Source organism: Thunnus maccoyii, chromosome 7 (assembly GCF_910596095.1).
Source record: "Thunnus maccoyii chromosome 7, fThuMac1.1, whole genome shotgun sequence".
Lineage (NCBI taxonomy): Eukaryota > Metazoa > Chordata > Actinopteri > Scombriformes > Scombridae > Thunnus > Thunnus maccoyii.
In genome coordinates, this window is record NC_056539.1 from 6,867,096 (window position 1) to 6,881,094 (window position 13,999).

At 39.0% G+C, this 13,999-nt stretch overlaps 1 protein-coding gene across 1 annotated transcript in view; it reads left to right on the forward strand.

Annotated features, from left to right (window-relative positions):
* Positions 1 to 256: 256 nt before the first annotated feature.
* The window catches only part of LOC121901160 (LIM domain containing preferred translocation partner in lipoma), a 136,625-nt gene continuing 122,882 nt past the window's right edge, over positions 257 to 13,999 (forward strand). The window contains exon 1 of the mRNA XM_042417867.1: positions 257 to 416. The gene's annotated coding sequence lies outside the window, so the exon portion shown is untranslated. The remainder of the gene's footprint in view (positions 417 to 13,999) is intronic.

The following is a 13,999-nucleotide window of genomic DNA, read 5'->3' on the forward strand; positions in this document are numbered from 1 at the left end:
AACTTTGCAGAGTCATGCTCTCTACGTGTGTGTGTGTGTGTGTGTGCACATGTGCCTGTGAAAGAGGATAGTGATAGAAAGTACACATACACAATTATTATAATTAAAAAAAATGTCCCTAGCAAAGTTAAAAACAAACCTACGCCTTTGAACAAAAAAGAGAAATAATGAATTTCATCATAGATTTTCTTTTGCATACATCAGTGCATAAACACAAACAGGCAGTGGGAGCGGGGATGTTTTGGCTGGTGACACCGCTGGCCTGCTGCCTTACATGGGCAAACCTCTCAACTCACTGAGACGGCTGGAATTTCACAGCGTGACGTCACTGCCCACAACTCTCCCAGAATTTGGATCAAGAAGTTTCACTTTTTTTGGTGGGATTTGAACCTCTGTTGTATTTCCTAGAAAGCGAGGTAAGCGAACCTATCGAGCTCTCTTCTAACGCTTTACACATATCTGCGAGTTTCGGCTGTGATTAAACTGGCGAAATGTTAGGAGTGACTGATAACCTCTCTGTTGGAGAGGCTCCTCTTCCATTTGTTCGGCCTTGCTAGGCTATAATATGAATTTTACTGTAGCTCGGACGGAGTTCACAGTGAGGGCGTGGACTCAGGCGATATCCTTGGCTTGTAACAGCTACAAACGTTACATGAGGATAACTAACAATGCTAACTTGTCTCTAGGTTGTACTCAACTTGGCGCAGTCATGCACTGAAATAGAAGACGTTGTGAATCGTCAGGTTTTGCCTAAACGGACTCTGGGCGTCTCTGGTGTTTCTGTTTTTAGCCAAGTGGTCTGCTGCTGAGCAATGCGGAAGACAGACTGTCACCGGAGAAACATGAGAGCCCCTGTGCTGAGAAATATGTCGCTGAAGTTAAACTAGTAGTCCCGTTTACCGAAGTGTCCCGTTATGACGTTAACAGTTAGCTAAGTTAACCGTTGCTCGTTTTGAACGTCTCTATAACGTATGAGCGGACGTACTTGTTTACGACAGCAGAGATTCGCCACGTTGTTTAAGTGGTTTTTATTAAAAAAGCTACTTAAAACTGTAGTTCATGGCCATTAGTTGAGACTTTTGTGTTTTTGAAGCTTTTAAAATGATAATGTCATTCATTGTATCTACACTTAAACGTTTGCGGAGACAGAATTAATGATACGTGTTGTAACGTTAGGCCTACTATTACACTTAAAGCAGCTGTGGACTAACATTACAGTGAAGGCCTGAGTTACTGACTGTATACTTTGAGCCTGGCTTTGAAAATAAGCCTTCAAAGTTTGGTAGAAAAGACAAAGCAGGAAACCATCACAGCCTTGATTTGTGACACATAAATGCACAAAGAGGTCAGACCTGGCTCCACCCAAACTGACTTTTTACTAATAGTCCCTGCAGGTAATGCTTTGCATTTTATGACACACTTCATTTCTATGAAACTGGTAGTACAGACATCACTAATACAAGCCCGAACAAACAATATCCAGATATCGTTTTCTGTCATTTTCATTTACTTGCATGTCAACAAGCCTGAGCAGACCCACGCCGTGTACTGTATCTAACACCTCTGTAACAAGAGGTGGCGGAGGACAGTCCATAATGAAGTGACTTAATTCCTCCCTGAGATAAACAGTTAAACGTTGGATGTTTCAGTAAAGAAAACCTCATGTCCAAACCCATGTGTTTATAACCACTACTTTCTTCACAACACTCCCAAGTAAATGAAACCAATCAAATCCTATCATTTTTTAGGTATGATGGGATACTCCAACCTTGCTTATGAGTATTGAATGTTACTTCATGTATCACAAGTACACAACAAATATTGTGTGTATACCAGGATAGGATGCAGATTAGAGGACAGTGCTTGCAGAAATAGTGGACACAGACATGGACTTTTCCTTTTCAGAGACATTTAAAGTGTGTGGGTTTTTCACTTCTCTGTTTATACCCAACACTGAGGACACGACATCCTATTCTGGCTTCAATCAGCTGCTTCACGCCTTAAGTTTTTCTCCAGAATGTTACATGGGTCACAGTCACACACGGATGACTAACTGGTGTAAAAGGCTGTAACATGGCCTTCCTCTTTGAGTGAAAAAAGAACCTTGGTCCAGACTATAGATATTGTTCTTCCATAAAATGTAGCAAACAGGGAAACATAAGTCTCACTAAAAGACTGAGTTCAAACTTTGACTCAGATATGAATTTCAGATCAATAACAGCAGGTCCCCTGAGAGCGCTGTCATCAAACCGAATACATCTGCGTCGTTCCGACATATTTTTGACTCAGGCAACATTAAACGGAACTGTCTTTAAAATCTCTGGTTAAAAAGGACTTATTTGACAGCACTGATGATGTTAAAAGTTAAAAGACGAGTGCCTCAGCTGCCTTTGAGCTCAGACCGCCCCCTGGTAGGTTTAGTCAAGTTGTTTCTACTGTTTGTGTTTCTTGGTATATTTTAATGAGGATGTCCTTTTCTGGAAGGTACAGCAGCAGTTTCCTAGACTCAAAATGCATAGTTTTAGAGTAGAGCAGGACATTGCACTTTCAGAAAGTGTCACCTGTGAGAATGTGACTGTAAAGTGCTTCAGGTCGAGCCAGCAGCTTGTCACACAGCTGCTCTGATTAAACATGTTGGTGCATGTAAACACCAGAATATATTAGATCACATTCCATGTAAAAAGTCGACCCGAAATCTTCAATCGGAATGATTTCAATCAGAATGAAAAAGTGTGCATTTAACTGCAGCTGTTGACATGTCAGTGCCCGCTTAATATTTCTGCTGTGCTCTCAGGAAGACGTGTGATATGTAGTTTGCCGGTTTGCACAACAATGCTGTTGTCTTACTTAAATCCACTTACAGTGCCTGATGAATGAGTGATATGTGTTAAGAGTTGTTCTTTACACTGGCACTCACTGCATGCTGAGGCTGTACAAGAGGGTCTAGACATGAACTGAATGATTTTGTGACTTCTCAGAGGTCTGTCCTGTTAGCTCTCTGTTGTACAGTTAGAAAAACAGGAAATGGCAATTTGTATGGTCTTATATGATAATTTGTTTGCAGGTTTATTGCACTAGATAGCAGTATGCATGTGTTTTTTTTTCTTAAAAGGCTTTGCTTTTGCATCAGAAATCACCCACCAACTATTGCTAACACCATCTGCAAGGTCCATAAGGGAATTTGCTGTGCGAAAATAATGAGTGAGGAAGCATATGCACATCCTCACCAAACTCTCTACAAAACTGGTGCTGGGCAAAAGTAAAGTCAGAATAAAGAACAGTTTACTGCTGTCCTGTGCTTCTACCAGCTTTACAAGAAAGCTTCATAACCATTACTGTGCACAATAGATTTGTCAATAATACCATGATGATTATGTAACCAGACATGATAACTATGTAGCTATCAAGCTGACATTATTATCAGACAAAAACACCATCTATTCTAAATCCACCACCTCACTAGTGCTGAAACAATTAGTCGATTAAATGATTGTCAATCTGGAATGAATTGGTTTATTTATTCACTAACATTTGCATGTTACAGCTTCTCAAATGAAATGATTGGCTGGGTTTTATGTTTCATATTGTAAAATTATGTGAGACAAAATAGGCAGTGAAGACATCATGTTGGGCTTTTAGAACTTTTTTATAGCATGTATGCTTGATTAATAGCATCAATTGATAAATAAATTATTAAAATAATTGCAAGTCAAAGTCCTGAACCACACAAATGAGCGTTGTGTATTCAATACCAAGACAGCGCAGAAATGCTATCGTTACGATGATATAGAATATTACTGATAATAACATGACTGCTGCCATTATGCTGTATACAAATGATTGGATCATAATGGCTGACGACATCAAAGTGGAAACAGAAAACTTTTCAACTTACCCCCACCAGTGTTTCCAAGTGGTAGTATTGTTTGCGCCGCTGTCGCAAAGACAACTGGATGGCTTTCTGTTTTGCTCAGAGTCTAGCTCTGTGAAGAAATGATCAACACCACTTTGGAAATAAGAGAGAAAAAAGAAGCATGTTCACTGAAGAGTTAAATTGAAATTGTCACAATTTTATATTGAACTTGGGAACAGGCAAAAGTTCTTGTTATGACGTGCATTGCATAGTAATAACATAGTCTGAATAACATTATTACTTTGCAGAAACAAGTAACTACAGCAGGGGTTGGTGTCAGGGTGGAGGGGGGAGTAAAGTTAGACAAAAATATTAGGATAAAAAGTGCGAGTTTGTTCATTTAGTCTGTAGTTGAGACATAAAAGCGGATAGATATTCTTTAGTATATGTTGAGAAAAGTGAACTTGGTTGGTAGCATGTTTATGTTTTTACAAAATTAAAGAAACTGCGCAACAGAGACGAGGATAGCATCTTTTCTGTCTGTTGATTTTCATATGAACAAGTAGATGAGCCTGACAGCCAGCTTGACTGGATACTGATCCAGCTAGCTTAGCTAATTGATTTCTAGAGGGCGTTCTTCCCGTTAGCTACGGTAGCTACATGCATGCAGATAGTGTCATTATTCTCTAGCCACTATGCAATCAACAGTTACTTCATAATGATAAATTAAAGCAAAAAAGTTGTCTATTTCCACTTTAAAGTTTACTCAAAGCCTTCATCCACGCAGGTGTTTTCACTTCCGTTGCCTGATTAGACTGTTCTCAGGACTGCGAGGGCTGCGCTTGATTTGCACCTCCCTCATTCTCATCTTAGTTTTGTTGCACTTGTTGGGGTGGGACAATGTAGACTGTTATTAATCTTATTAGAATTTGGTGACATGATGTAATTCCCAGCATAGCTTCACCCAGGTTCAACCTGACTAGATGTCTAATCAGCCAGGATAATAGAAAACGCCTGTGTGGGTGTGCTAAGCCTTTAAGTTTAACGGAGGAAAAATGCACATTTATTTACTACTAAGTAATAACATGGCTGCCAGTTTACATACATTTCTATTAAAATTTCATATCAGTCTGTTAATTCTCTTCACTACATAATTGTTACATTGAGGTGACATATTTTCTGTAGTGTCACCTGTCAGCATTGTTTTCTCTGTACTGTATCTTTGCTGTGAAGTATCACAGTATGACAGAGGCCCGGTGAAAAATTACTAGAATTTAAATGGACAGCTAACACTCAGATTCATACAAGATTTATAGCAGCTTGCCCAGTGTTCGTCCTTCCACTGATGAATGACTCAGTCAGAGAAAAAGTTGACAGCACCCACTTACCATGTTGGTGTGGTCTTGTCCATCCAGCACAAAGTGTGCTCAGCTAATCCATTTGAGTAATACAGTTGTATTTATTTCTCAGTCACAACAGATTGTAGATTACAGTACTGGGCATCGTGTCAACAATCTTGCAGTCCTATACTTCCAGAGAGGAGAAAAGGTATGATTACTTTGGCTGTACTTTGCTTCACTGGGCTTCTTTTAATATACAGAAGTACAGATGCTGAAGACAGAAATGTATGGTGTGTTTCCTCTTGCTGGGATGAGGTATCTGAAGAGGCTTGGTCGGTTTGTTCGGAGGATTGAGCAGCATGCCAGATAGCCTGACATGCTGTTGGATAGTGGCGTTACGCCTTGATTCCACTGGGCACGGCTGCATCACGTTCCGGTGGTGATGCAGCTTTATTCCGTCCTCCGCACGGTGTCATACCCCACCAGCAGTGCTTCAGAAGCAGAGCGTTTTGCTCCAGCAGTGCCAGAGAGAAGAGAGCCACCCTTCTACCTGGAGAGGAAGCCAGGGACCGGGGCAGTCATGGCAGCAGTGGTGTCTTAAAATCTTGTGATTTTCCACTTCCAAGATGAATCTCTCCTTATCCATGGTGACAAATATCCTCTGACTGGTTGACTTCTGGTCTGGTGCCACCTGTTATAACGTAATGTCGATATAGTGATGTGATATATGATCGAGAGTCTGTACAGGGTGTTTTATTTTGAAAATTGACCAGAAGCTCTATGCCGTTTGTGTGTCTGACTTCCTGTCTGGCTCGATCTGCTCTGTGCAGCTTGATGTGGCTTCCGTCAAAAATAGACCTGGCGTGTATATATAGCGGAGCAACGCTTCTGAAACACGCTGCAGTGTGTCTAGTGGGATCACAGGCATTGATTAGAGTGGCCGCAATCAGCTCCGACGGCCATTTCGCACCTGGAATGCAACAAAGACACACCCGGTGGGGTCAAGCCATTAGATATACATTGTTAATGGTGGGGTAGCTTTAGAAAATTGTTTGGTTATATAGTAGCTCCAGCAGAATCCTGGTTAACATGGCATAGTTAGTGTGCTAGTTAACTTAGCATGCTGTTTGTATAAGTGTTTTCTTTAAGTAGGTCTGTCTGTGGAATCGCAGTATCTACAAGAGACACCCACTTCACAACATGACACACTCACTTGGTTAGGTTTAGTCATGAGCAGTGGTTAGGGTTAGGGGTCAGGGGTGTGTGTCGTGTAGCATGCCATTATGGTGACAACATCAGGAGGTGTGTCAAGACTGCAGATGGACCCTTCTTGTTTGCTCAGCAATATGCTGGTTGGCTTAGCACAATATTAGCATGCTAGTTACCTTTGCAGGGTAGTTAGCTTAATGGGCTGTTTGTTGTTTGGTGCAGTATGTAGCATGATAGTTGGCCTAACATAGTGTTAACATGCTAGTTAGCCCCAGTTTGTGCACCCCATGTATTAGCATACATTCAGGTCACAGAGGTAACCATCGGTGTCTCTTAAAGATAATTAATCTGTGATGTTTTAAAAACCAAGACGGTTGTTTAAAAAACTTGCTGCTGCCTATGAAGGTATTTCCAGAATTCCCAAAGAATCTTCTAACCGTCTGGATGAAAAATATTTCTCCTGCTGAATCATAAGAAAGATTTTAACCTATTTCCCCAGTTGCTTCTGTATCAAAACAAAGATGGCAGCCTGCTGGCTACCCGGATAGGGGAAAAAATCTTTCTTATGGTGCATTGGACACCATTTTTCTTCATCTTGATGGCTAGAAGAGTCTTTGGGCATTCTGGGAATACTGTTAGAACAGTGCTAAGTGTTTTTAAACAGTCCTCTGAGTTTGTCATACATTGCCGGTTAATTATCTTTTACAGAACCCAATGGTTGATGCATGTTAATACATGAGAGGCCCAAACTGGGGCTAATATGCTAGTTAGCCTAACATGATGTGGTAGATATAAGTGTGAGCTTTGTTGCTTGCTAAGATGAGGTAGATGAGGACAGTTATTTGACTGCTGCTATGTGGGTTGCACAGCATGATGCTGGTGGCTAGTATGACATGGTGTTAGCTGGTTGATGTTGGGTAGCATGGCTAAGCTGGTGATACTGAAGACAAATACAACCTACTATGGAGTTTTATGTTGACTGTGTAGGTGCAGGTAAGGAGGGGGGTTGTTCAACACACTGTTTAGCGTCCTTGGTGTCGTGAGCCCAACACAAGTTACTGAGATGGTGCCCACCTGATCACCCTGTCTGCACTCTTACACTCATGCACACAAATTAATTTTGAAACCATGTTCTTTTATTTGGTAATACAGTTCAATGGATGTAATTTAAGTGTCTTATACCAGGGGGATTGCTAACCAGTGGCTATTGGTAAGACTAGTGGAACCAGATATACAGTGATGGCGATTGGACAACTGAGCAGGCCATGACATTCATATGAAGTTGCCTTATCAAACCAGTTGGGCCAGCTATTGTAATTTAGCCCGAGCAGATGCACTGTAAATATAAGGCTGGGTCACGCAGCAGAGTATCTGCTTAGGTGACAATATGGATGTAAGGACACTTTAAAGGTGTACCAGGCCAGAGAAGGCAATTCTCTGATATAACTATTTGTAAGCGTAGTGGAGCTTGAAAAATAGGGATGACGGCTGGACTACTGAGCAGGCTGCGATGATGAGATAGATGGTGATGATACTGGTAGAAGATGATACTGTCTATCAAGCCAGTGGGCCCAGCTATGGCAGTTTACCCTGAGCAGATACAATGTAGATATAAGGCCGGGTTAAGCCGCCGAGGGTGAGAGTAGGATTTAAAGGCACCTTAAAGATAAGTTGCATGTTATTCTTTTATTCAAGTCTTAAATGTTATTTTTAAGGTTCTTATCACTGTGTTGACATTGGAGCCACGTCTCCATGTTGCCTTGTTTAGACGTCTGTTTTACTATGCTTTCAGACAATGCAATGGTTATGTCTTTTTAGAGTTTGTCTTTCATCTCATCTTTTTCAAAAGTGCCAGTGCAGTCACGATGCACTAGAGTCATGTGAAAGTTACATAAATGCTTCTTTCATGAGTGTTCTGACTGAGGTGGCATTGCCACAAATCAGATATGTATCAGATTCAGTACTCAATATGAAAGTGATACAAATTATTAAATGTTCAAATTCAGTGTGATTTTGTTTTCTGTTCAGTCATTAAAAAAAGTCAAATCAGTCAAAAAAGTCAAATATTACAGAAATAAATAAGAATTTAAAAAAGCAGAGACTGTATTTTAAATACTAATACAATAAATATTGTTTATGTAGAGTTTCAGGGTTCAACGTTAATGTTTTTTTTTCGCTTGCCTGGTTGGGCAAGTGGGTCAGAAGTCTACTTGCCTATAGTCAATTTTTACTTGCCCCTATACAAATTGTTTTATTTATTAGCAGTTATCAAATAACAACACAGATTAAAGTTAATTGTCATGTTAAATCTTAATTTAAGTAAATAAAACAGAACAAGGACACAGGGTGTCATAGATGCGAAGCAACAACTATTCTCCTCTGCATAGTGAAAATGGTATGATCCATCCCCTGTATTTCACTGAATACTAAATTCTTTTGATCAGCCCAGTTTCTTTCAAATAATGGAACAGATTCCCTAACCTGATGGCAAATAGATTATTTAGACTCATTTCTTCCACTCCAAGCTTCCTGATTTCCCTCTTTAATGTTTTTCATTGTTGAGAGTATTTATAGCAGTGACAAATGACACGCTCCACTAATTCCTCTATTTTGACAGTGCTCACACTACTAGCCTACTCAATTCTTGATTGGCCAACGGCGCGTGCCAATACTCTCTGATGCATGCAAGGCGAGGGGGCTATACTCTGTGCCAGAGAATGAGAACATAATTTGTGATATGATGATATTTTTTATTTTATCTTTTTTTTTTTTTTTTACTTAAAAAAAACAAACACTTGCCCGATCAGGCAAGTGAGTTGCTAGATTTACTAGCCCGATGTGGCATTTTACTTGCTCCAGGCAAGTGGGTGAGCTTTATTGTTGAACCTTGAATGTGTGAACATGTAAGAATTTCAGTTGTCTGGATGCTGTCCTTTCCTTTTGGTTGATGTGGGTAGGAGTGTTTCAGGAAACGAGCACTCTCAAGCCAAGTTGCTCTTCAATACAGTTAAGGCCAGGCAGGGTGGCGTAATGTTCTCCCTTAGCGGTTGTTATCATTACGGTGATCTTCGCTGACCCATTGCACTCATGGTTGAGTAATCAGACTTTAATTATACCTTCTTAATAACATAAAGATAATCCGTGTGACCAGACAACTACTCACAGTAAATAGGCTATCTATCAAAAAAAAAAAAAAGGATTCTTTAATATTTTCTCTAGTATTTTCCTGCAATTTATTGAGATTTACAGTTTTAAGATAACACATCTTCTTTCCTCTACATTTTGACTATCCACTCTTAAAAATGGAGCCTGTAGGGCAGGCTCACAGTGTTACCCATCTTAGGTCAGACCGAACCCAAACCGGTTGTGAAAAGTTCTCTACAATCATCATTATTATTCCAAGTGAAAGGTATGCACCACAGAACTGGCTCTGTCAAGTGACTCTGGCTCACGGAGTATGGCATTCCAAGCTAAAAGCAAACCAAACTGATATTGCCCTCAATACTGTCTTCATATTTTCTCCATATTTGGAAATGTTTACCTCCTCATGATGGTTGACAGAGGTTGGAAGAGGGGATGTGAGTCATTACAGCTGCATAAGGCTTTCTAGGGGTGAAAAGAGCTTTCCAAGTAACTGCCATTTAGTGAGGCTAGCAGTCTTCTGTGCTTCAGTGATCTAAAGAGAAACTGTGAGTATCATTCTGTGCTTATTTTTGTTATAATATTTTAGTTTTATAGTGGCATGTGTGTATTCAGTCAGACAATGCAATTTATTATTGTCAAAAAAGCTGTTAATATCATATATAATAACATAATATAATCATTTTTGTGTAACAATTATTTGCTTATGTCTTTTTTTTGCATTGTTCATTTTAGGGAATATTTGTCCCTATTTGTCTGTGTTTGAATGAACTTTAAAGAAGATCTCATTACTGGATTGAGCACAGTACCAACACATAGTGTTCCTGTGTATGTCTGGAAGTATGGAAAAGATAGAGAAATGATTTTGACTGTTCACAAGCTCTCTAGATATTGACAGGTTTTAAAAGTTTTTAAAAGTAACTCAGCACTGCAGTGAGAAATTCTTTGACTATGAGACAGACTGTGTATACAGCTGTTAGTCAGTAATATGCAGAGGTTATACTGGAGATGAAGGTGAAAAGTGCAAAAATGTGTAGTGTCTGACTGTTTTGTTCACAAATTGAATAGATATGTTAGAATGGAAATTGTTAAATAGTCTAGTACAGTATGTTTTCCTGTGTGTGTGAGTGAATTGGGGGCAATTCAGGTCATTGAAGGATTCTGGTTTTCCAAGCATTCACTCTTATAGCTGCACCTTAACAGGTCTGACCTTTCTTCTGGCTCTTACTTTCACACTTCAAACATTTAGTGGCACGTGCTTGGCAGTTTTTTTTCTTCACAAGCAGAAGGAAGAGGTAAATGATTTTTACTTTAAGGGCTGATGCTGTTGACTTTAGTACTGGTGTGGTGTGCTTATCTAATTACTTTTATCTTTAAATGACATTGGGACTGTCAGCTTTCAGCTTTGACACTAGTTATCTGTTTGCCTGCCAGTGTCACTTGTCATTTTTTTCATATAGTTTTATTTGATACTGATGTCTGCGTGCTTACACATTCATCATTGAAGTACCAGTCAAAAGTTTGGACACACCTATTCAATGAAGGGTTTTTATCTATCTTTACTATTTTCTACATTGTAGAAAAAGACAGAATACATCAAAACTATAAAATAACACATATGGAATTATGTAGTAAACAAAAAAGTGTTAAACCAACCAAAATATGTTTCATATTTTAGATTCCTCAAAGTAGCCATCGTTTGCCTTGATGTCAGCTTTGCACACTATCGGCAATATCTTAACCAGCTTCATGAGGTCGTCACCTGGAATGGTTTTCAATCGACAGGTGTCCTTCGTCAAAAGTTAATTGGTGGAATTTCTTGCCTTCTTAATGTTTTCGAGACAATCAATTGTGTTGTGCAGAGATAGTGATGGTATACATCAAATAGCCCTATTCGACAGCTGTAGTAATCCATATTATGGCAAGTTTTAATGTCTTCAGCATTGCACCATAGAAAATGGTAAACCCTGAATGAGAAGGTGTCTCCAAACTTTTGACTGGTACTGTACATGTATGCTATTGTAAGCCATTAATCTGTTCATGAAATGATATGTGAAGAATATTTTCAGCCATGCTTGACCCTATTTTTCCTACAGATTTTATAGTACTGACCAATTCTAACCAAAACCTTATCAACTGCTTTGATATTGTTCTCTCTCTCTCTCTCTCTCTCTCTCTCTCTCTCTCTCTCTCTCTCTCTCTCTCTCTCTCTCTCTCTCTCTCTCTCTCTCTCTATATATATATATATATATATATATATATATATATATATATATATATATATATATATATATATAGATGTTGCTTTTCTGGGAAAATGGCTCTCAAGTAATGTCCATTGAAGCCAATAGTCATGTCAAACATGCATCTATAGTATGTCTATTTTAACATATTGATGTTAACTCTGCATTGAGTGAAGAATACACATTAAATTTTACATTTAATTATGACCAAACTGTTTTGGACTGCTCTACACTATTGATCTTATGTGGCTTGCCCATTTTTTCATTTGTTCCATTTCCAGTTATGTCTCTTCACTTCCAGTCGCTAGCGCTGGCCCAATGTAAATTTCTCAAAAGTCTGGAACGCACATTCACATTTTTGAGGACACATCCACCACAGATATCAGATTACAGAGACAGTGCACAGTTACCTTTTGTGTTGTCAATAGTTGGGTAGTAACAGCAGGACCTAAAGTCATACACATGCATAACTTGAGGTAAATTTATTTTTCTAACATGCCTCATTGCAGAGATTTTGGTGCTTTTGGTGTAAATTTTTGGTAACTTGGTCTAGTATGACAGGTAGCTAATGGTGGTTAATGTTAGCAGAGTCTGGGTAGATTTTGCTGTGTAACTGGTTCTACTGAGCCAGTTCAGTTCTCTGACTTTGTGACTCTAACTGTCACATCATGTTTTAGTATCTACCATTGTCCCACTATTGTCACTTGTGGCCAGAGTGACCGTTGTGAAGCATAGTTTTGCTCTAAAGCAATGGTGCCAGACAGCTGTGCACCAGGGCAAATATAATTACAGAAGCTTTACTGGGAAGAAACTGAGGAGAGGTTTTAAAGAGGAGTTTTGTCAGAATTGAAATGCGTAATAAAAAACTATGGGACAGAGATACAGAGCTTTGATGACCTAATTATTGTTTTAGTAGCCATCAAAGCTTATCATGCTCTGGCTGATTTTTAAACACCCTGTTAGAGACTTTGTATATTTAAACATCAGATTTACAATTATCTTATATAAATATAAATATAACCAGTGCAATTTATTCAAATGACTGTAGTTCACTACCAGTTTCCTTTACAACCACAGTTGTTTTGAGAATGTTTTGAGATAGTTCGGTGGCTCTACTAGTTTAAGAAGCACTGAAAGACACTAATCATAGTGTTACATCAGTCTCGGCATCTCCGACACTCTGAAAATGACTTAATCTGCTCTCAGTCTACTTTGTTGTCCTTAATTTCAAGATGCTGGCATCCCCAGATTGGGACAGATTGTATGTTTTCAAGACAAGTCGTCCAAATGAATCTTGTCAACAAATTAAGGCATGATAAACAAGAGCAATTACACTGAGGATCCAACTCAGCTGAGGAGAATCAAGCCAACGTGGAGGAGATTATCTTTCTTATTAAGGAGAATCACTTTAAGGGTTTGATTACTTTCTGTTTTTGTGTGCAAGTCTTGATTACTCTATAACTAATGATGCCTTCTAAACAGCTATTTTTTTCTTCACCATCAAGAGGTTTAGAGTGCAGATTGAACAGTGAGATTGTATGTAAACATGTGCATATGTAGCTTCTGTTTTCTCTCATGGCAAACTTGTCATAGTGGGACCCCCATTGATAAAACTGAGGAAGAATGGTTATAGTTGTGGGAATTTTGCTGGTTGATTGGCATTGAAATGCAGAAAAAATATTTACATTTGTTTCACCCCAAGCATGAAGAACTTTTTAAGGATCTTAGGTTTTCTCCCTATTTAAATTATTTTTTTTCCCCTTTTCAGTCAAGCTGGTTGGGTTGAGTCAATAATCAACCATCTCAGATTTATTTGTTTTCAGTTTGTTTTAGAGCTGCGTCCGGGTCCTTCATTTTAATGTTGAACTAGGCGCATGCTGGTGACCATTATTGTATTTCTACATAAATCATCACGTTAGTTTAAGGTCTCTTGTTCTCCTCGAGACTTTGCCTGCAGCCTGCATTTATTGTTCCATTTCCCAATACAAAAAAGACCCACAACCCGTATCATGAACATTCTTCATAGTTGGATGAGTTGTCAACACACACTTTACGTCATGACTGACGTGAAAGGATACACTTGCTTAAAGGACCTTGTTCCGTCATGTGCTTTTTTCAGGAAACCTTAAACATATGAACTGAAAACCACATAAATCAGATTATAATGACAAAAGGTTGGACATGGTTAGAGTTACAACTTAAAACATTGGTTT